Source organism: Mustela lutreola, chromosome 5 (genome assembly GCF_030435805.1).
Source record: "Mustela lutreola isolate mMusLut2 chromosome 5, mMusLut2.pri, whole genome shotgun sequence".
Lineage (NCBI taxonomy): Eukaryota > Metazoa > Chordata > Mammalia > Carnivora > Mustelidae > Mustela > Mustela lutreola.
Genome location: NC_081294.1, coordinates 108,913,021 through 108,936,424, shown reverse-complemented (window position 1 = coordinate 108,936,424; position 23,404 = coordinate 108,913,021). Strand labels below are relative to the sequence as shown.

The window sequence follows — 23,404 nt, the reverse complement described above, 5'->3', positions numbered from 1 at the left end:
TACTTAAACATATATCTTTCTATGGACAATATAATATGAGATAATTGTAAATTAATCTGTCTTGATCTGTTTAACCAGCAAGATGGAATCTGACTTTTCCACTAATTTTGGAAATCTAGGAAATGAACCCCAACTGCATACAGTAAAACAGATCACCCAATCAGCCTTTAAAAAGGTTTTTGTTTATTTGTTTAAATCTAGGGTTAGGAGCCTCAGACAGATGGGCCAGAGATGCTTTTGGAAGCAACAGCATGATGGCTACCCAAGGAGAACCTCAAGTCCAGCTCAAAACTTGTACTGGTTGGCAAAGGTGGTACTAAAAAAACTACGTTTCTGAAATGTCATCTGACTGGTGAATCTGAGTGTAAGTATGTAGGCACCTTGGGTGTTGAGGTCCATCCCCTTGTGTTCCATACCAACAGAAGACTTATGGAGTTCAATGTATGGAGAAATTTGGTGGGCTGAGAGTTGGCTATTACATCCAAGCCCAGGGTGCCATTATAATGTCTGATGTAACATCAAGGGTTACTTGTGAGAAGGTGCCCAGCTGGCATGAGATCTGGTACAAGTATGGGAAAACATTCCCATACTGCTGTGTGGCAACAAAGTGGACACGAAGGACAGGAAAGTTAAGGTGAAGTCTATTATCTTCCACTGAAAGAAGAACTATTAGTACTGTAACATTCTGCCGAAAGTAACTACAACTTTGAAAAGTCCCTCCTGTGGCTTGTTAGAAAATTAATTGGAGACCCTAACTTGGAGGTGGTCTCCATGCCTGCTCATGCCCCGCCAGAGGTTGTCACGGAGCCAATTTCAGCAGCCCAGCATGAGCATGATCTAGAACTTGCTCAGACAACGGCTCTCCTGGATGCACCTGCAGCCCAGCATCAGAAGTCTGGTTTTTGGTGCCTGGGTGGCTCAGTGGGTTAAAGCCTCTGCCTTGGGCTCAGGGTCTGCCATGATCCCAGGGTCCCAGGATCGAGCCCCGCGTCAGGCTCTCTGCTAAGCGGGGAGCCTGCTTCCTCCTCTCTCTCTGCCTGCCTCTCTGTCTACTTGTGATTGCTATCTGTCAAATAAATAAATAAAATCTTAAAAAAAAAAAAAGGCGGAAGTCTGGTTTTCTAGGCCAGAGTCCGTGATATCAGTGGTGCAGGGTGTTTGCCGCTTTATTAGAGAGCCGAGCACTACATGTGCTTCACCTTGGGGTTGCACATGGAGATGAATGGAGATGAAGGAGATGAATGGGATTCAGAGTGAATGTGGCAGTTTAAAAAGTACCTTCATTTTTTTTGGACCTGCATATTTAGCTGTTTTGGAATGCAGTTGTTTCCTTCCTGAGTTTCAGTTAGAAGACTGCTAGAGCCACATCACAATATCCAGTGGTGAAATGTCATTTGTCACTTCCATTCCCATTCCCTTGTGTTTAGAATCAGAATAAAGTTGTATCTCAAATATCTAAAAATATCTAAAAATAAATAAATAAAAATAACATGAATCTAGGGTTCATGTTAGGGTTAGGAAAAGATGTAACTTCTTCCGCATGTCTGCGTTGACTCTGGTGGAGAGGGTCATTCAGAGTTTAACCCAGACTGGCTAGCGCTGATAAGTGCACAGATAGACCTACTATGGGCTGATAAGTGCACAGATAGACCTACTATGAGTACAGACTCAAGGACAGCAGTAGCAGAGTCTTTGATTCTTAAGAGACTTTTAAATATGGTTATCATTCTCTTTTTCATTTGTATTTAAATGTTTAAGACATTTAAATTTAGAGTCCCAATGGAAGTTCCAACTTAGTGCCATGTTTATGTATTTGTTAACATTCTTATTCAAAATGTTATTTGCATCTCAACCAAAGAAAAATACAATGGGGTTTTATATTATTTGGTTAGAATTTCCTGAGTCTCTAAGGGCATTGGAATTAGGGCTGGCAGTTTAAACAATACATCCTGTATAAAAGTTATAGTACAACGAAGGCATCTACAGAGACCGAGTCCACACACCACAAAGGCTACAAATCTCCACCAGGAAGGTCAGCACGTCTGTACCCAAAGATCTTCAATGACCTTCCTGAAATATCTGGCTCTTTTCCTTTGAAGAAAATGCTTCACGAGGTAGAGATGTGCCAGTGTCTCATGCAATGTGTGAGTTGCTGTGGTAAGTGATCCCCCTTTTCCCTTATGGAACAAGTAATTCATTGTAACCCCTAACAGAAAACTCCAGCTGTCCCTTTACACGCCAGTCTTTTGGCAAAGGTTCAGATTTTTTTCCCCCTTGAATAGTCATAATTCATAGAGAGAGCCAGACACACAGATTTCTTTTTTCAACTGACTTTGTGTTTCTTTGGCTATCTTATCCCTAATTGCTCCCTGCAAACTCACCCCTCCATGCTGGTAAACTAGAGGGAACCAGTTTCATGAACCAGTAAATACAAGATTTAAACATTCACTCTGTGAGACATATACAACATTTATTGCCAATTTTGATTCAAGTAGAGAGGAAAATTGCGTAAGTCGGTTATTAGGAGCTGCAGGTGTGCCTGGAGAGGGAGAAGGCTTCTTATTCAGGAACTATAGATAATCCCTCTTATAAAACTTCCCTAGTTGTAAAATATTTTTTTCTCATCCCTTTGGGAAATGCTGTAAGCAGGAAATCACATATGTGCATTAAAAGTGAGGTGATAAGCCAATTTTACCAGACTGTACTTTCAGGAAATGACTGTGAATTTTGAAATTCTGTTGACTCTTCAAAAATTTCTGACTTACTTGAACTCAGTCTTAACCAATTCACACTACATGTGATTAATTTATTTTGTGCCCATGTCTTTTACATGCCTTGGATAAGCTTCCACAAAAATAATGTCATTTGAATTGGCAGGAAGTCTTTATTTCCTGTCCTGAAGTATACTGTAAATGAGAACATCTGAGCAAAGGCCTCATCCTTTTTTTTTTTTTTTTTTTTTCATCTTTTTTCTACTGAGCTGTGCATTATAACTTCTGAAGCAGGGGCACCCGTGTACAAGGAGAATTAAGTGGGGCCCCGTTCGTGAACATTTTTTTTTAATATTTTATTTATTTGACAGAGAGAAATCACAACTAGGCAGAGAGGCAGGCAGAGAGAGAGAGGAGGAAGCAGGCTCCCCGCTGAGCAGAGAGCCCGATGCGGGGCTCCATCCCAGGACCCTGGGATCACGACCCGAGCTGAAGGCAGAGGCTTTAACCCACTGAGCCACCCAGGCACCCCTGTGAACATTTTTAAGAAGAAAAAAAAATTTTTTTTTCCTTACACAGCTGACCGGAGGTAGGTCAGGGTTTGAGGAGTAATGATATTTTGAATGACCATGATGCCTCAGGCCCTGCGTTGTAAGAACATTGTTTTAAGGTTGTTGTAAGCACATTTCCCACCCTCAGGGAGCTTACGGTCTCACAGGCAGAGCAAGTTTTACATGTCTCCCAGATAGTGGGGTGTATTCAAGAGCCCATGTGGGGACACCTGGGTGGCTCAGTGGGTTGAAGCCTCTGCCTTCGGCTCAGGTCATCATCTCAGGGTCCTGGGATGGAGCCCCGCATCAGGCTCTCTGCTCAGCAGGGAGCCTGCTTCCTCCTCTCTCTCTCTCTCTCTCTCTCTGCCTACTTGTGATCTCTGTCTGTCAAATAAATAAATAAAATCTTTAAAAAAAAAAAGCCCATGTGAATGGAGCAGATGGAAAAATCTATGCCTGCTGCAGAAAGAACTGGTAGACAAGGCTGGGGTGGGGGATTAGTGAAAGACGAGGCAAGAAGAAAATTGGCTTAAAGGATGGACATAGCTTGGACTGTCAGAGGTAGAAACATAAGCCAAGAGCAAGTAGTTGTGGTGTTCTAGAGGTTGTGAAGAGTGAAATAAAGGGCCATGTGGGTCTTGGAAGCTAGGCAGAAGAGTTTGTTACATGGGCAAGAGAAAACCTACTGAGGAGTCCAAAGCAAGTGGCTGACACAGATATGGACCTTATCTGATCCGGGCTAGACTGGTACTTTCTAGCCTCTATATCCTATGTCTTTGCAGAAGTCTGTTTAGGACCCCATGCTGTGTCTTCCAGATTCCCTCTCAGGACTGAAGAACATATGCAACTGCTGGGACTGCTGTCAGCAAACAGCTCAGTTGTAAGCTCTCTTTGGGAATTGCTGCAGCTGAAGAGAGTGGCCCCTGTCAAGGGCACTCCACAGCTAAAAAGTGGCTAAGGAGGTAAGAGTGGGTATCTCAAACCCATCTCCTTGCTCCCATTTGGGAAGTCTCTAAAGGGTTATCCTGGCATTAATGTCCCCCCATGGGGTCTGTCCAGGCCTTGTAACTTCTCTGCAGCCCTGTTTCTCTATTTGTTCCATCTGGCTTCCTTCCCTCCCCTTCTATAGTCATTGATCCCATGAAGACTGCTTGACAACTCCCCTCACCCCGCATATTCATTTCCGTCCTTGAATCTGCTTTTCAGACAATCGAACCTGCAATGAGGAGGTTGAGGTCATCTTCTCCTAGTCCCACAAGACGCTGACAAAGCTTCTGGGTAGGTTTCTCGGGAAGTATTCAGCCACTGCACTGTCCAGTCGTGTGGTAAATTGACAATTATGCTCATGCCCAGAAGAACTGAAAGGTATTTATTCAACGCTTTTAGTGTTTGAGGCACTATACTGGACAACATGGAATAATTTGGCACATACATGCCACCATGGAAATCTATTTCTGAGGCACAGAAATAACACCACAAATAGCTTATAGTGGCTGAAATGAGCTGTAATACACAGTGAGACTAGAGAAGTCAAGGCCAATGTGGGTGTTAAAGAAAAAGTTATTCATGACACCTGTTAAAATTATAAGACAGACTTTATTCAGGGCTATTGCCATAGCTGTAGGGATTACTGCAGTGGGCTTTTGCAGTAGGGGAGAGAGAGATCAGGCTTAATTCCAAATACAACAAGGAAAGGTGGGGATTTATAGCCAAGGAGTAGAATGAGGGAGTTGATACATGGAAATTAATCAGAGGGTGAGATGATTTTTTTTTTCCCCCTAACCTGACCTAACAGGATTCTTGCTGAAGGCAGACCAAGGGGATCAGATAATACCAAGGGAGGCTGGGGTGGGTGAGGAATTTGGTCAGGTATGGAGTGTGATCAAATAGTATGGTAGGGGATTTTGGCTAAACTGATTTAGCAAGATTCTTACTAAAACGGGACTCTAATGGGTGAAGATAGAAGCCCAAGGCCAAGCAATCTTTGTTAGGGGTGGGTTGATCAGGGAAGGGTTCATGGAAGACCTTGTGGGAGGAGACGGTTCAGAAGAGACCAAGAGGAGGGAAATATAGGGAAATCTGGTAAAGAATATATAATGAGCAGAACTGAGAAACTTGTATGCGAGACACATATCTGAAATCAATAAATCTGTTAGACTGGAGTGATAATCTCAGAAAAAAAGAATTAAGAGCTAACGCTGGAAAAAGTGGAACTGTATCGTCTAGGCACCTGGGAGGTTTTGAGCATTTAATACCCTAAAAAAGTGATGTCTTGCCCCAAAGTCTCCCCAGAGGGTAGAACATCCTCAGCTAGTGACTAACTGACAATGGGTTGGTTTTTTTTTTTATTTGATTGTTTTGGTTTTGTTTTTTAACATACTCAGGAACTGGAAAAGTAGTGGGGAAATAGCAAGCACACGACAATGCTGAGGGCTTGGAACCAAGGAAGGTGAGCATATACAGAGACTCACCCACTATTAAGATGACAATTCTTTCGAAGGATTCCTTTCAGCTTTAGTCTCTCTAGGTTCTGAGGAGAAGAAAACTACAGCACAGAAAGTTTTGCAATATGTATAACTATGAACGCTCAGCTATTGCATAGTAAAGCTACCATGTGAACCCAGGCTGCCTGACTCCACACTCCACATACTTAACCATTACACAGCATTACTTTCAACTGGAGTCCTTACAATAATTGTAGTGAAAGGAGAGGAGGAAATTCAAAAGTAGTTTTTTCCTTCCCAGGAAATCAACAAGTAAGTTATTCCTTTCCTCAATTCTGAATATGTTTGTTCTAAATTTTATTTTCTATATACTCATAGATGATTTTCTTGTTCATAATGCTAGTTTGGCCTTATGCCTTATAGTTTCTGTCTTAGGATGCTGACTCTGTTTCACAGCCCATTTCTCTATGTGGTTTATTCACTCAACTTTCACTGTAGATTTCCTAGATTAAATCCTCAAAAAGATTGATCTAGCTCACCTTTTAGGATTAGACAATGTCGACAGTTACTGTCAGAAATTGATGTTCTTGGGCCATATGTCCACTCCTGATCCAATAAGCTATGGTTACTAGGGAAGTTTTTCAGGAGATGTAAAACAGGGCTAAGCAGGCATTAAAGTCTGAGGGTGTGGGAAATTTCCTTGTGAGATAGGTGAGGTAGGCATTGTAGTCAGCCTGAATGACAAGGGATATTATTCAGTACTAGGTGGAGATTTCTTTTCTACCTTAAAATCCTTCAGAAAAATTGGGAAGGGGAGGAGAACAATCCCAGTGTTAAGGCTTCTACTACTCACCTGCTCCCCTACTAACAACCCTTCAAAAGGAGGTGCAGATATTCTCCAGAATACCTAGCTCTTCCTAGCTTAGTGTTTTGACAATCAAATACTTGTCTAGATCCAAAAGCAGAAAGATTAAGTAGAAGAAAATTTCTAACCCTTTCTTTAGGAAATTTTTGATCTTGTCAGAGATAAATAATGATTTGAGCAGGATTAGGCAAATTCTGAGCTTGAGGTGGAAATCCATTCAAAGAACCCAGTACAGATAAACTTTCCTCACAAATAGCTGCTGCCAACCCTTTATAATCTCATGATCCTATGTAATTAACATTCTTGCATAAACATCTTATTTTTGCCACAACTGAGCCATTTTCAAATTCTTTTTACTTAGCCTAAAAATCTAAACCTTGATTTCAAGCATGAATCCTAAACCATGACTAAAACCATTTGAAGCAACATGATCAAATATAATGTATGGAAAGAACTATTGATGTTAACAGAAATCACTTTCAAAATACAATCCTTGAAGTGGTGAAACTGTTTAAATACTAACTGGACAGAAGTGTAGATGATAATCATGCATCCACAGGAAGAGGTTAATTGAAAAGTATGTTTTATCAAAACAGCCATATCTCCTGCAGTTTGTGTGTAGTTACACCAGGGTTCTCAACTGGTGACAATTTTGTCTTCAGGAGACATTTGGCGATGTGTGGAGACATCTTTCGCTACCAGAGTGGAGGTGGGGGTTAGAGGGCATGCTGTCATCTAGAAAGTAGAGGTTAAGGATGCTGCTAAACATGCTGTAGGACAACTCCTACAACAGTCATCCAGCTCCACATATCAACAGCGCCAAAACATAAACTGCTGATAAACTACAAAAGGAATCTGAAAGTGTACCATAAACTGACAGTCACCAAGAAACACAAGCCCTTCGCGTGGTATCAGGCTGAAGGGGTTGAGCGTTTTTACCACAGGTTACCCATTCTCTTCATCACACTTTTGCACAAACACGGAGCCCTCGTTCCTGAAAGATCTTCCTCTAATGAGCCTGAAAATCATCTTGAAAAACACTGACTATTGTTTCATTTGGTCTTCACTTTAGATAATACATCTCATGGAACCATCATTACCAGAGATCCATCAGAGTCCATTCTCCCCTTCTCGCATAGGGATAGAGTTGGTTATTGCTGGGTACCTGGCCACATAGCCAGGTTCCATATTTCCTCAACTCCTATGTGATTCCAATGACAAGTATGGATCTTAAAGTACTGAGTCTGTGTTCTCTTTTCCATTACTTCCATGCCAGGATATAGAAGAGCCTGAATATGGTCTGATAGAACATTAAGAATTGCTCTGATTCCCTAAACGACTGAATGGAACCGAGTGGCCTTCTTACCTTAGTACCTATTATGTGCAAGAGAAATAAACTTGTATGTTCTTTGAACCACTATATATTGGAGCCTCTTTGTTATAGCAACTTAGCCTTCACCACACCTGGGACATGTGGCATATTTTTCTAGTGACTTTAATCATTGGTGTTTTTGGTGGGAGTGGTTTTCAGTACAATAAAGAGAAAACATGGGCTTAAGAGAACTGGGAACTGCGGTACCTGGTGGGCTCAGTCAGTTAAGAGTCTGCCTTTGGCTGAAGTTATAATCCCAGGGTCCTGAGACTGAGTCCCACATTGGACTCCTTGCCAAGCAGGAAGTCTGTTTCTCCCTCTGCCCCACACCTCCTGCTCGCCCTCTCTCAAATAAATACATATTTTTAAGTAGATAAAAAGAGGACTGGGAACTGAGCAGTTTATCCACTAAGGTATCTTGAACAACTGATCTTCATTTATTCATTCAATATACATTTATTCAGCGTATACTATATTCTGGAAATGAGAAGTAAGAATAAATATTCCCCAGTGATCAATTTTTTGGAAAGGCAAACATAATGTTTACAGTACGTTCTCTACTAAAAAGACAACAGAAGTGATCTTCAAACTTCTCCCTTCCCCCTCTCTGCCAATTTACTCAAGATCTGAAAATGTAAATTGAAATATGCTAGGCTTAGAAAAACAACTTTATGAGGAAATAGCTAGGTGAAAGATACAAACTGAAAGGCCCTAGGCCATGTAGGTAAAAATAAAAGTAAGGTGGAGTAGAATGTGTCAATCTGGAGAGTGCAAGACCCTTCTAAAGTGTCTGACAGCTCTTCAGCCCTAGTATATTGATTCTACATGGAAATGCAGACTGAGTTTAAGAAAGAGCACAGATATGGATTTTTATGTGAAACTTCCCAATTTTGAAATGTTGGCAAGGTATGTAAAATATTTATTGAATTTTTGGGGCCGGTAATCAATAAGTAAATTAACACACTTATTCAGTTCTAAGATATCTGGCCATTTTAGTGAACCTGATGCAGAGGTCTATAGTAATGGACGGGCCATATCTAGAGGTGAGTATAGATGGAAAGAAAAAGATTAGAATTTTGGTTGGTTGGCTTGTTGGTAGGAGGAAATATGCAAGGGAACAATCATATTTGGCATGATTTTCTAATAACTTTCCAAATTCATTCGCAAGATTTTATTTTAGAGTGATTACCCAAACAGTCTGTACTGCCAAGGCAATAGAAATGTTTTTATGAAAAACTTGCTTAGAGAGTAAGATTATCAAACAGTATAATTATAACATTGTAGAAATGCTGTATGTATTAGAGTAGTAACACCTTTTGAAATTTCTCTAAAAAACAAAGAAAGCTTTTAATAATAATAACAGTTATTGACAGTCTCACCCAAAACCTTAAGATACCAAGGAATAAACTTAACCAAAGAGGCAAAGGATTGGTACTCAGAAAACTACAGAACACTCATGAAAGAAATTGAGGAAGGCATAAAGAAATGGAGAAACATTTCATGCTCATGGATTGGAAGAACAAACACTGTGAAAATATCTATTTTACCTAGAGCAATCTACACATTCAATGCAATTCCTATCAAAATACCATCAACTTTTTTCACAGAGCTGGAACAAATAATCCTAAAATTTGTATAGAACCAGAAAATACCCCAAATAGCTAAAGGGATGTTGAAAAAGAAAACCAAAACTGGTGGCATTGCAATGCTTGATTTCAAGCTCTATTACAAAGCTGTGATCATCAAGACAGTATGGTACTGGCACAAAAACAGACACATAGATCAATGGAACAGAATAGAGAACCCAGAAATGGACCCTCAACTCCATGGTAAACTAATCTTTGACAAAGCAGGAAAGAATATCCAATGAAAAAAGTCAACATGGGCGCCTGGGTGGCTCAGTGGGTTGAGCCGCTGCCTTCGGCTCAGGTCATGGTCTCGGGGTCCTGGGATCGAGTCCCGCGTCGGGCTCTCTGCTCAGCAGGGAGCCTGCTTCCTCCTCTCTCTCTCTGCCTGCCTCTCTGCCTACTTGTGGTCTCTCTGTCAAGTGAATAAATAAAATCTTAAAAAAAAAAAAAAAAAAAAAGTCAACAAATGGTGGGAAAACTGGACAGCCACATGCAGACGGATGAAACTGGACCATTTTCTTACAACATACTCAAAAATAGACTCAAAATGGTTGAATGACCTAAATGTGAGATAGGAATCCATCAAAATCCTAGAGGAGAATACAGGTAGCAACCTCTTTGACCTCAGCAACAGGAGCTTCTTGCTAGACACATCTCCAAAGGCAAAAATGAATTATTGGGACTTCATCAAGATAAAAAACTTTTTTACAGCAAAACAGTCAACAAAATCAAAAGACAACCTATAGAATGGAAGAAGATCTTTGTAAATTTCTTATCCAATAAAGGACTAGTATCTAAAATCTATAAAGAACTTATCAAAATCCACACCCAAAGAACAAAGAATCCAGTGAAGAAATGGGCAGAAGGTATGAACAGATATTTTTCCAAAGAAGACATACAAATGGCCAACAGACACATGAAAAAATAATCTACATCACACAGCATCAGGGAAATGCAAATCAAAACCACAGGGAGATACCACCTCACACTTGTCAGAATGGCTTAAATTAACAAGTCAGGAAAAGACAGATAATGGTGAGGATGTGGAGAAAGGGGAACCTTCTTACTCTGTTGGTGGGAATGCAAGCTGCTACTGCCATTCTGGAAAATAGTATGGAAGGTTCCTCAAAAAGTTAAAAATAGAGCTACACTATGACCCAGCAATTGCATTACTGAGTACTTACCCAAAAGATACAAATGCAGTGATCTGAAGGGGCACCTGCACTCCAATGTTTATAGTATCTATGCCCACAACAGCCAAACTATGGAAAGGGCCCAGATGTCCATCAATAGATGAATGGATAAAGAAGACATGGATACACAATGGAATATTACTCAGCCTGCCTACAATATCAGTAGATCAAACACTCTGTAAGTCTGAATAGTGGTGCTGGCCAAGGCCCTACGAATTGGAGAGACAAACTCTGACTCAAACATGTGCCATTTCCAGCCAAGATGAACCACTGCCAGTTCCAGGGTAGATGGGGCTCAAAGTAAACAACTTATCATCTTGATGCTTTATGCCCTTCAGTACTAATGTCAACTCAGACACTGTGACAACAGACCTTAAAATATCTGAGTATTCTCCTTTCCCTAGAATACAGTTATAGAGTAAATGACCTCCTTGGGGAAGTGTCAGGAGAAATTATTACTCTATGTATTTATTATGACGTTGTATAGTCCTTCCTTTTGGGGACCTACTTTCTCCTATGGTCCGTGAACTATGAGCCTAAATATGGGCTCAGTTCCTAAAACTAGGAAAGGGACCTTGACTTTCTATTAGACAGCTGCCTTTAGGCTATGTAATCCTATCTATCCTTCATTTTCTTTTATTGTAGTGATTAATATCCTTGTCTTCCCATTCATCTTGCTGAGAGGGATACTAAGTTCTACTATCTATCTTGATAGCCCCCTCCACCCTTGCCTTTTACTGCAGTACTTGCACTTACTTTTTTTAAAGAGTCTCCACCTGACCTCTATTATTTTAGAATCCTCTTAACCACTTTCCCATCAATATGCCCAGTTATCTAACAGTATCTCCTACTATATGTCCTGGGGAGAGTCACCACTGAGCTTCTCAACAATGCTGATGCCCTTTTCATCTAACAAGCTCTTATTACTTTGATAATGGACTGTTCTTTTGGCTCCACAGTTTCTGGGTCACTGTTTCATTTAAATATTTAGAATTCTCTGAAAAAGAATCAAACACTTAGTGACATACTTAATAGCCTATAATTGTGAGTTAGGAATTTCTAATGGAGTAGGAATAAATAAGGAAAGAAATCAGTTGGATGTGCAAGGACTATCCATTATGGGCAAAAGCTTGGATATAATACCAAATCTCTCCTTATTATAAAACCATTATCAATTCATCATCATTATCATGATTAGATACAATAGTGGTTTTTTTAAAAAGTATTATTGATGTAACTTAATTTGTCTTATAAGGGGCTTATAAGATATACATCAAAATCATCTCTAGATGCTAGGATTATGAGTGATTTCTTCTACTATACTTACTATAAAGTTGTGCAAAATTTCTATTATAAGTATTCATTAATTATATTCTAATTTTAAATTGAATTCTTTGTTAATTAAAATAACAAATATGGGGCGCCTGGGTGGCTCAGTGGATTAAAGCCTCTGCCTTCGGCTCAGGTCATGATCTCAGGGTCCTGGGATCGAGCCCCACATTGGGCTCTCTGCTCAGCAGGGAGCCTGCTTCCTCCTCTCTCTCTCTCTGCCTGGATCTCTGCCTACTTGTGATCTCTGTCTGCCAAATAAATAAATAAAATCTTTAAAAAAATAACAAATAAAAAGCAATAACAAATAAGTAACAAATAAAAATTAAAATAACAAAAAATAATAATGGCTAACACATATACGGCTTTAAAATGAATAGGCACTCTGGGAGCTTCAGACTTTTTACATGTAATTATTTGTAACCACATTATAATGTAGGTATTACTGCTTTTATCTTAACAGATGAGAAAATCAAGATCTAGAGAAGGAACCACTATGGCTTCCCCACAGAGAAGCCACAATGTGACTGTGTGATTCCAGGGTCTATTCTGAAGTCACCAAGCACTTCTTGGCACTGGCCTCTTGGCAATGTGAGGCCAGGACCACTGATTTCTCCAGCTGTTTTGGAATTGGATACTGCTTTCTTTTAAACCCAAACTATTATCTTTTGCTGTTTGGATGCTGTTTAAAAGCAAGCTTAGTGATCTTCAACTTTTGAGGGTGTTCACAGTCCGTTTTCAATGCAGTGGAAACTGAAGGATTAGCCAAGCAGGAGAACAGAGTGAGGACACCATATTCTTTCCATCTTTTTTTTTTTTTGCAGTCCAACCCCACAGGGATATGTTCATTGTTTTGCTTGATGGGTGGGGCTTAATACATTGAGACCTCATACTCAAATGTCAACAAGAATACAACTTTAGTTAAATCCAAAAACAAATCACTTTTGGATTATGTGTCAATTAAGAAAAACATTTCAGGGCTCACTTTGGCACTTGGTGAATTAGAAGATCAGGGTCATTGAAGAATATGCTCATCTAGAAAAGTATATCTATTTTTTTTTTTTTTTTATAGAAAAGTATATCTATAACACACAGTTACCATATTAAGTCATACTCAGTGGTGAGATCAGCTCAGGTTATTTATCAGTGTGGCTTCTCATTTTTAAGTTACATCAACTGTCTTGCAATATGCTCAATCTCCTCCCTGGCACTGTCTCTTCACCTGTCTGTCCTGGAGCAGCTGGAGAAAGTCATACCAGAGAGACTGGCACTCTAAATCTACCACCCCATCCTCCACATGCCCAGCAGCCCCTCTATTTCATGTGTCTCACCATCTCTTAGTTCATCACAGTGACCACTTCAAACCATTTGAAACAACCTCTGTACACCCACAACCTTTAAGCACCTCTAAATTCTCTCAGAATAAAATCCCAAATTGTTACCAAAGCTTCCTCCCTCTGGTATCTGGCTGATCTCTTCTTACACCCTCCGCTCCTTTCTTGACTCTTTCTGGCATTCTTACTATTCCTCCCCCAGAACACTAAGCTTGCTTCCAATTTAGACCCTTTGCACATGCTAATCCGCTGCCTGAAAAACATTTCCTGTGATCTCTCCATGACTTGCTTCCCCACTTCACTCAAACTCTGGAAGACCTTCTTTGACTACCCTACTTAGAATAATAAATCCCACTCCCACAACCAGTCTCTATTCTCTTTATCCTGTTTCAGTTTTCTTCATAGCATTCACCCCCACTAATATAGTTTACTTATTTATTAGATTTTCCTTTGGGTCTGTTTCCTTGAGTAGAGTACCAATTCTATGAAAAAGAGTTGATTCTGTTCACTTCTATGTCACCTGGCACTTAAAAAGGAATTTGGCATATAAATGAAATAATATAATAATAGAAAAATAATAAAATAAACATTTGTTGAGTGAGTGAACGAATGAGTAACAAGCTGAATTCCATGACTGCTCTTCATTCTCAGTCTCAGTCCTTTCCAGCATATTCTGCACGGAGCCAGAGTGAATGTTATAAAACAGTACTGCTCAGAGTATGATCTCTGCACCAGAAGTATCCGCATCACCTACAAGCTTATGAGAAATGCTAATTCTCAAGCCTCACTCCAGGCCTACTGTTCATAGTCTCTATAGTAGGGACTAACAAAATGTATTTCCAAAAGCTCTCTGGATGATATTTACGCCTTCCCAAGTTTGACAAGTGTGTCTTAAGAAGAATATATGATCAAGTGATTGACTTGCTTTTGCTCTTCTCTCTTCCCTGGGACAAAATTTAAACTCTTCCATGTGACTCTTGAACCCTGCGAGGCTCAGCCCATGTATCCATCTGGCCAGCAATCACCCTGTCAGTAACCCTCTTTCCACCCAAGTTCCAGTTTGCTGAACTTTTTGAGTTTGCGTTCTCTTGCTTCATCTTTCACATGTGTTCCCTCTGCCTGGGAACTGTCTCTTCCTTATCACTACATTCACCTGCTTACTCCTGTTTATCCTCATCATGTAGGTTGCTAATGCCCCTGCAGTATATTCACCAGCATTTGCACCTTCGCAGTCACACCTATTTTTTGTATGTGTGTTAATGTGTTGAACTGTCTCTCTGAACCACTAGGTTGAAGGCTCCATAAGCTCAAGGTATAGTTCACTTAGCATTTTAGCTACTATACCTGGCCTTTAGTGGGCACTCATTAGTATTTCTTGTATAAATTAATACATACAGAACTGGTGGGAATACATTTTTTCCCCTGATAAAAGCAATGCTGTAAGTGATGTCTAGAGATAGGGTGAATAGTATTTCAGTTCCATAGCTTAGAGAGATCATTTATTAACTGTACTTTTTCCATTCATCCAGATACATAACCATTGTGGAAATTCATTTCAATCTCAAATACCCGATGTGCATGTTGTCTTTAATAATATTCCCCACTGGTAAATTAAGTGCTGCCATTAATCAGAGGAAACGATGCAAAAATGAAAAAAAAAATAAAAAAATAAAAAAGGAAAGCAGTTCCTAACAAAAGACCTGTGGAAGATTTAGGAAACCACAAGCAAGAAGTTTTGAAGGAAAGTGTTAGAAGGTCACTTAGAAGACTAAAAAAATACAGACTGTTCAGCACCAAAAGGCTTATTGTAGAGACTTACAGGACATGCGACTTGGGAGAGTTATTCTCTAACTCTGATCTATGAAAAGAGAGGAAGTTATTATGCCTTGAACTGCCCAAACTGCTAGTTTATTGTATAACCCAAGGCCCTACATTAAGTTAGAAGAGAAATAATTGCAAATGAATGTTCATATGTGGTATGGCTTATCCTTTGCTTTTATGTTTCTGCTCCAATAAAAAGAGCCGTGGTACTTTCTTTCTTTTATATCTCATTTTCTCTGGGCACACAGTTCAGCAGAGGCTGCTCTGTACTACATGTTGGAATGATTAGTTGACCAGTTGACTCTTCGATGCAAGTACTTTCCATACCTCATGCATTCATCTTCAGATGCTTAGGATCACCAGGGACTCTATGGTTATGTGAGCTGCCAGGAAGAAACAAGATAAATGTGGATCACAGAGGGACTTTCTCACCTCCCCCACCTTCTCTTGATTTTATGTTTTTGGTTCACCATTCTTCATTTGGGCAACATCAACTCAACTGGGATTATAAGGAGGCATCTTAGTGTTTTAAAAAGAGCCTAGATTTTGCAACCCACCCACCAAAATTCAAGTTCCATCTCTGCTGACTATTAGCTCTGTGACCTCAGGCTAGAATTTCTTTTATTTCTCCTTTTCCTTCTCATCAGCAAAATGGGGCTAAGAATAGCATTTGTCATGAAATGGGAAGATACTGTGTGCAAAATGCATAACTCATAGGAGACTGTTTAAAAAAGATTAATTCTGCCTCCTCCGTCCCTCTTCACACTTTAAGTAAGGAAATAATTATTGATTGTTGATTTGACTAATGTACCATTATATTTAAGACCTGAATTATCAGGTCTAAGTGTTTCTATGTTTATTAACCACGTTGGGTAATTAACAATTCTTTTTTACTTACATGCAACTTAAAAATCAGGCCCACGTGTAGTAGAGATCTTTCTAAAAAGTTGTGCTAAATGTGGGCAGCACTTAGGAGCACAAACTGTATCCCTTAAAAGAATCAGATTTTGGAAAAGCATTTATAGAAGAGATTATAAACATCTGAGAGATGGAGAAACAAAGGCACAGTATTGTGATTACACTGATTCTTTGAGAATCTCTGTCCTGTATGAGATTTATGTGCATCTTACTCTTTCCCAGTTACTCAGTATATCATCTTAGGGAAGCACATATTCCTCGTTGCCACTTATTCTTCCCTGTAGTGGCCATTCTTGCTTCCAGCCCACTGTAATAGATATGTTACAAGATGTGTAGAGGCTGCTTTTAGGCAACACGCCTGAACAATGGAAACCTAGGTAAGGTAAAAGGGCCCACAGTGACCACCAGGCTGAATGCAAACAGGCTCCTTAGGTGACCCGCCTCAAAATACCCATTAACCCTAGCTGACCAATGGGCTACTTACAACCGGGCACAGGGACCAAGAAAGGAAAATTCCATACCTTCCTATACCTCCTCACCTCCCCCTACCAACTGCCAGTCCCTCCTAACCGCCCACCGCAGCACCGTCTCCTGAAAGACACTCTCTCCTTTGCTGTCCTGCCCAGTGCTCCCCTGCAGTGTATTCAATAAACTTCTATTTCCTTTGTTCTGCCTGGGTGAATTCTTATACCATCTGCGCTGCCAGCCTCCACCCAATCAGGTCACTCCACAGAATCTAGCCAGGGATCTTAAAATTCCATTTATTATTCACAGGTGATTAAGTTGTAGTGATTACCACTAGGAAACTGCAAGAAGTATATGCCGAGCTGACGGTAGGTCAGTAGCATCATTGCACATGCTTTCTCAACCAAAAATTGGGGCTCAGTGTCCAGAAATGGAAGGAAGCATTTTTAATGTTTATGGTTTTACATAATTTGGTAAATACCCAGCCTTTAGAAAAAAATGCATTTAGGGTTCCAATGAGCAATTGAGAGATGGCCTCAAGTAACACAGAACTGTGTGTGGCACACCTTAGCATGTAGGCATGTGCAGATATGTGGTCTAAGGTGTCCAGAAGGCAGGCAATAGGCTCGCACAGCCAGGACTTAGCAATGTCTAATATGTGTTTTTTACGGAGTGAGTCAGATGAGTTTTTAAAGGGTTGAATTGGATTCACCCAAGAAAATATTTTCACCAAACCAGAGTTTGACTCAGCAAATACTCTCACATAGAATGGAGTTTCCTGTGGCTCCCAGGGAGGCTGATGTGTTACTTTAGAAATTCCTTTTCCCATGTGTGGTCTCTGGAATTGTCAATGGGCTGCATCTGTGTGATAAATAATGTGTCAGACAAAAGGCCAGACCTTGCCCGATTTTCTGAGGTGTTAAGGATAAGTCCTCTATGCTGGGGTATTTACAAGAAGACAGGATGTGAAAGGCCAGCCTTGCTCTGGGCCTGGAGGACACCCCTCAATACCCAAATAGGCTAAACCACATTTCCGGGGGGAGAGCATATTCACGGTAATATGTGTTGTATCTAGAAATGCATTCGGAAAGTGAAGTTTTACAAATATGTAGAAAATATAAACCTACTTTTAAAAATATAAGGCTCTACCCAACTCTTAAGATTTCTTAAGTTATTGAACATTCTCCCACCTGGAAATGAGTTGAAGAATATTATCCTTTTGGGTCCCTGGATATGAAGATTCTAAAAAATAAGTAGAGTTTTAAAAACCATAACTCACTGGAAATTTTTCCATAGGGATCTGGAAGCTTTGGATGTTAAAACAAAATAAGAACAACAAAAAAACCCAAAACAACTAAAATAAATTCCCTGGTTTGATTCTAAGTTAACTTCCTCTTCTGAAACTTTCAATCTCTCTGGTGACTCTTAGCATTATTTTCTTGTCTAGTCCAGTTCTTTAGGCCTGCTCTTTTTCTCCTATAGATTATAAGTTCCTAGAAACTAAGAACCTTATTTTATTCATTTAAAAAACAATTTCTTACTAAGACCAGCTTGATGTGATCATGCAGGAGAAAAGTAAAAAACAGTAAATATTAAATGTGCATACTGCAATGAGGTAAAACCATTTTGGGATATGAAGCAGAGTCTTGAATCTACAGAAATCCTATTTTAATTATATTCCATCAAGGTCCTGGAGTTTGGTCACTGAGTGGCCTGGATAACAAAGGATTACTATGTTCTGTGCATTGCTAGTTATGGGAAAGATCATAAATTATCTTGATGACTCATTTCCTCTAATCACTCTACCACTTCCAATATGGGGAAACTTTCTGCCACTTTTCTTTAAACTTGTGAGATATAAATGGGAGAAAAGAACCTGAAATTAAGGTTGTTCAGTAATTGCTATTTAATATGTATGCAAAGCTTAAACTCTTTTATAACCATTTTAATAACCAATTGATCCCAAAGACTATGTGTAAGGTGACTTAGTATTCTTTGTGTCATTTTGTAGAGGACTGGCTTGTGATGCCAGGAGGTTATTTTATCTAAGTCATACAGGATGTTCCCCATGTGTGTGCTGAGTATGCCAGAGTGTGTAACAAAGGTCCCCTGTTCTTGAGACACAGACTGAAAAGGGAAGAAAGGAAGAGTATCTTTAATCTCTGAATGATCATATTCTCTGAAATGCAATTAAAACCCTAAAAGGTTATGTCATTTCTAAATTCCTCTATGCTTATACCAAATCCACCCACTATTTTTTTTTAATTCATGTACACATTCATCAGTGAAGACAAATGGCTTGATTTTGTTCTTTAGCTTTTTACCTATTTGGATGTATATTTAGGTAGTTTCTCTTTATTTAGCACAGTCCTAAACAAAATAAATGTTGAGTAAATATTCCTGAGTTATCATCTGTAAATTTCTCCTTGAAATTTGCCAATGGATTACTGCTCTGTGGCTGCCAATTGTCTCATTTCCTTGTCTTTGTTCTCATTCCAGGATCCTTTGGCATCTGTTTCATTTCATTGTTCTCTCATTTTTCATTTTTTCCCACGTAGGCTAGCCTAATTAATTGCAGCATTGTAAGTATCAAGGACATGAATTCTGGACCATGCTTTGAAATATATTTCACATGATATTACATATTTATGGATAAAATTTTTCATTCTATGCATTCTTCCTTTATTCTTCCCTTTGAAGAGGGGAAAGAGATCATTATAAAGAACCTAAACTATGGCTCGCTCTTCTCACTAATAAATGTTTCCAAGAATTTTACATCTCTCGTGGCTGAAACGTTAGATGTTACAGATATGTTTTTCATTAAAAAGTCTACTTTTTTTGTTGGTGTGCATTTCCTGTTTTCCTTTTTTTTTTTCAATTCCCACACCTCACTTCAGGACTCTCCTCCAATGATGGATTTCCAGAGGGACCTGTTAACAGGGCAATAACCACAAACTCCCCTTCAGCTACTGCCTGTCAGCGCTCCCACCCAAGTGGTATGAGGTCTCCATGTGCTTCCCTTTCTCTGTTCCTTACTTTCCTCTCTATGACCCAGAGCCCCTTTCATACATGGGGACATCCTCAGTTCTCATAAGGACCTCCAGGGACCCGGAAATTTGTCTCCTGCCAGTAAGATTTAGCAAAAATTAAGGGCAACAGAATTTCTATATATTAGTCTCCTTGAATTTGGAAGTCAAGGAAGTATTTTCTACTATTGCTAGACTGAAGATCCTCCTTGGAAAAACCAGATGTTGTTTGAAGGATGTGAAGTGTTGGATAACAAATTACCTTTTGGGGGTTAAGTCCAAGGACTTGGGACTGCCTTTAGATCACTGTCTTTTGTCAGAGGCAGATGTAAAATTCAGCCCATAAGGGTTGATTTGCGAGCTTTTGTAGTAAGCTTGGTATTGATACTTAAGAGTATTAGTGCAGCTTCAAATTCCAAGTCCTTTCACTCCTGACTCTTGCCCATCCTTCCTTTTTTATGTGACTTGAACTCAATTTAAGTATCTCTTTTCCTTCTGTCTCTTTCTCTCACTCTCTCTCTCAATAGACTTTAAATAATTAAGAATATGGTGTGACATGAAAACCCATTATCTTCTATGGGTTTTTCTTCATCTTTTTGTGCTAGGTGTTCAGTAGAGTAAAGAGTAATTAGAGCCTATTTAGATGGCAAATTATGATCTTTATCAGTCAGGATATGATTTATATTTTAAATATCCCTAAAGGCAATAAAGACAGCTCATTCCCAAACTATACCAGTTTCAGCTCTTTTGAGTCATGACCTTGACCAGACAGAAGATGAACTCTGAGGAGAATCCTGTAGTAATCCAAGGTTGTTCCATCAGATAAATCTGCTAACCATGTTTAAAGCTCTGCACAGGCTCTCAAATGACAAAACATAAGAAGTGATGAAGTTTTAAAAAAATTTTTTGACTATCTACCCCAATTTAAAATAACCTCTCAGAATTACACTCTGTACCTACCATGGCATTTTAAATACTTGAAGAACACATTTGCTCATTGTTATATTGATGGTTTTATTTTTTTTTCCTCATAAGTTGATTTTTCTGAGGGAATTTCTTGAAATCCTCTTAAAAACTTATAATAGGCTTTCAAACCTATCATGGGTTATCAAGAGAAATAGGTTACTAATATTCTAGGATTGAAGAGTGCTGTAACAGATGGCACAGTTAGAAAATCCTTTCAAAATGGGAACGGCGCACCAATGCAGAGTAATGAGCATCTTATAATTAAACATACTCCAGCCAAAGACAAATGAGCATCAGGCATAGATGCTGCACTGTATATTCACATACTGGCTAAAAGGCTGTATTAGAAGATGTCTACTCATTTTGATTAATACTATCTGATGAAGTTTCCAAACTTCTTGCCATTGGCACTTTCTGGATAATCTATGTCACTCTTAAAATGCAGTGTCCAGAGATTAATCTAATATTGCAGACATGCTCTGGCTTGGGCAGAATACAAAATGTCTGATGTACAAATGACCTTTTTTTTTTTTTAAAGATTTTATTTATTTACTTGACAGACAGAGATCACAAGTAGGCAGCGAGGCAGACAGAGAGAGAGAGGGGGAAGCAGGCTCCCTGCTGAGCATAGAGCCCCATGCGGGGCTCAATCCCAGAACCCTGAGATCATGACCTGAGCCGAAGGCAGAGGCTTTAACCCACTGAGCCACTCAGGCGCCCCCATGATAAAGTTTTTAATAGATAAACCATATTGCCAATTCTTAGTGAACTTACGATAAAGTAAAACCCTCCGATTTTTTTCCCATATGAATTCAAAGAACTTTAGCCTCTTTTATCCTGTTTTGTATAACTTTTAAATCCTGACTGTAAGTTTTCGTATTTATTGCTGATGAATTCTGTATGTCAAGATGGGTTTTCATCTTGAAATACCTTATTGTGTTTAGCATTTCTCCCAGCTTTGTGTCATTGCAAAATATTAAAAAAAGGCATTTTCTACATCTTCCAAACTGAGGATAAAAGTTGAATAGAACCGAATCTAGCAATGCCCTGATAGAGTCTTCCCACAGGAAATTTGTATCATTCCTCTCCATAAAGAAAACTCCCTGAACAGAACCTACAATGTTTTAAAGAAAATGCTTTTCCTTTAATCCCTGAAAATAGCTCTTCCCTTGTCTTTGAAAAGAAGCATGAAAAATAGTAATATGCAATTGACAGGATATCCTAGCGGGTGGTTTTTAAGTTCTCTTAGGTGGAAAAATGTAAGAACTCAAATAGGGACCTCCTACCTGCTCTAGGTTAATCAATAACCTTTGGTTTTGCAAAAACATCTGTGACTGTTAAGAATGAATTGAAATACATTAGAAATGGCATTACCGGGTGACGGGTGACGGTAAAGCTGCAAACCAGAGGTTACCGGCTCCTGCTTCCCTGGGCAATAGGCGCGCCTTCTGCTCCCTTTGAAAGCCTTTCACATCTGGCTGGTGCTGAATGAAGCTACTGTCAAGCCACGGCTGCTGTGGTACCTGGTTTCTTACGAATTAATTACATGTTCAGAACAGAGGACTTAGGGGTGTCTGGGGACTCATGGCAGAGTTCACACAGCCTCTTTTAAACAAAGGAGGCTCTGTCTTAACTTATCCTCATGCTCTTAACAAGGAAGTGAATTTGATCACGGGCCACATTAAGGATCCCTTATTTAACAGAGCCAGTGGTGATTGGATCAACATTTTTCTAAATAGCATCTTGTGTGTTAGCCATAAAGTAGGTTAGCTTTGTTCTATTTGGCTTTCAAATATGGTTCTTATCACTGACTAGCCTGAGAGAAAAGAAAATGGCACAACTGTGTTTCCAGGGAAGTGTGCATGGGAGTTTGTGTGTATGTTGTTAATCACAAGAAGTGTGAGAAAAGCCGAAGTACTCACAGGACAGGAACACAGGAAGCAAACTAACTGGTATCAGAAGGTAAGGACTGTACTTACTTGATGTCTTTACCTCTGGCCAGGAATTCACATTGGAATAGTCAGGGGAGGTTTGGGCATTCTGAATGGACAACTCTACTGACAGTGACAATGTCTATGATCACAGAGGTCGCAACCCAGAACCTGAGTTTCAGAAACCTAGGTTTTTCAAAATGATCCCCGCTCTGTTACAAAACTATCGTTCTCGAGTAAGAATGAAGGGCTCTTGGGTCAAGTCCCTTAATCAACTTAAAGTATGATCAACTTAAAGTAGCAAAAACACAAAAGAAAGTCAACCCTACTGGATTGTAAAGCCTGATCTGGGACTTGGAATTGAGACCGTTTTGCTTTTCCATTACCATCACCATGGACTGTGTCCGTCTAGTAAATCTATACCCACACTTGCACTATGCAGGCTATTAACAAGCACAGAGGAGAAGGGGACAAAAACGTGGTGAAGCAAGTACGAAATAAAGTAGGAATAAATAACACATCATCTATAAACAGCTGGCTAAGTGAGGCCATTAAGTTCTAAAGGCACTCAAGACTCACTGGTAGCTCTTCAATTCCCAAGACTGGATGAGAGAACTTCCCCTGCTTCCCACTCATCAGACTCTTGTCAGGGAAGAAAAAATATCCAGAGGCAGACAATTAGCAGGAAGGAAGCAATGGGGAGTGTGAAATGCTGGAGGGAAACCTTGCATATTGAAGCTTCTTTCTTTGGTAAATGTAATTGTGCTGGCTAAGTTCTTTCTGGAAGTAAACTGTATGCACTTTGAATCAGGACAATGGGAGAGAGAAAATTTACTCAGATTCTGCTTCT

The 23,404-nt window shown here is 39.6% G+C and overlaps 1 pseudogene; it reads left to right on the top strand.

Annotated features, from left to right (window-relative positions):
* Positions 1-254: 254 nt before the first annotated feature.
* Positions 255-7,615, top strand: LOC131831171 (GTP-binding nuclear protein Ran-like; annotated as a pseudogene).
* Positions 7,616-23,404: the final 15,789 nt, after the last annotated feature.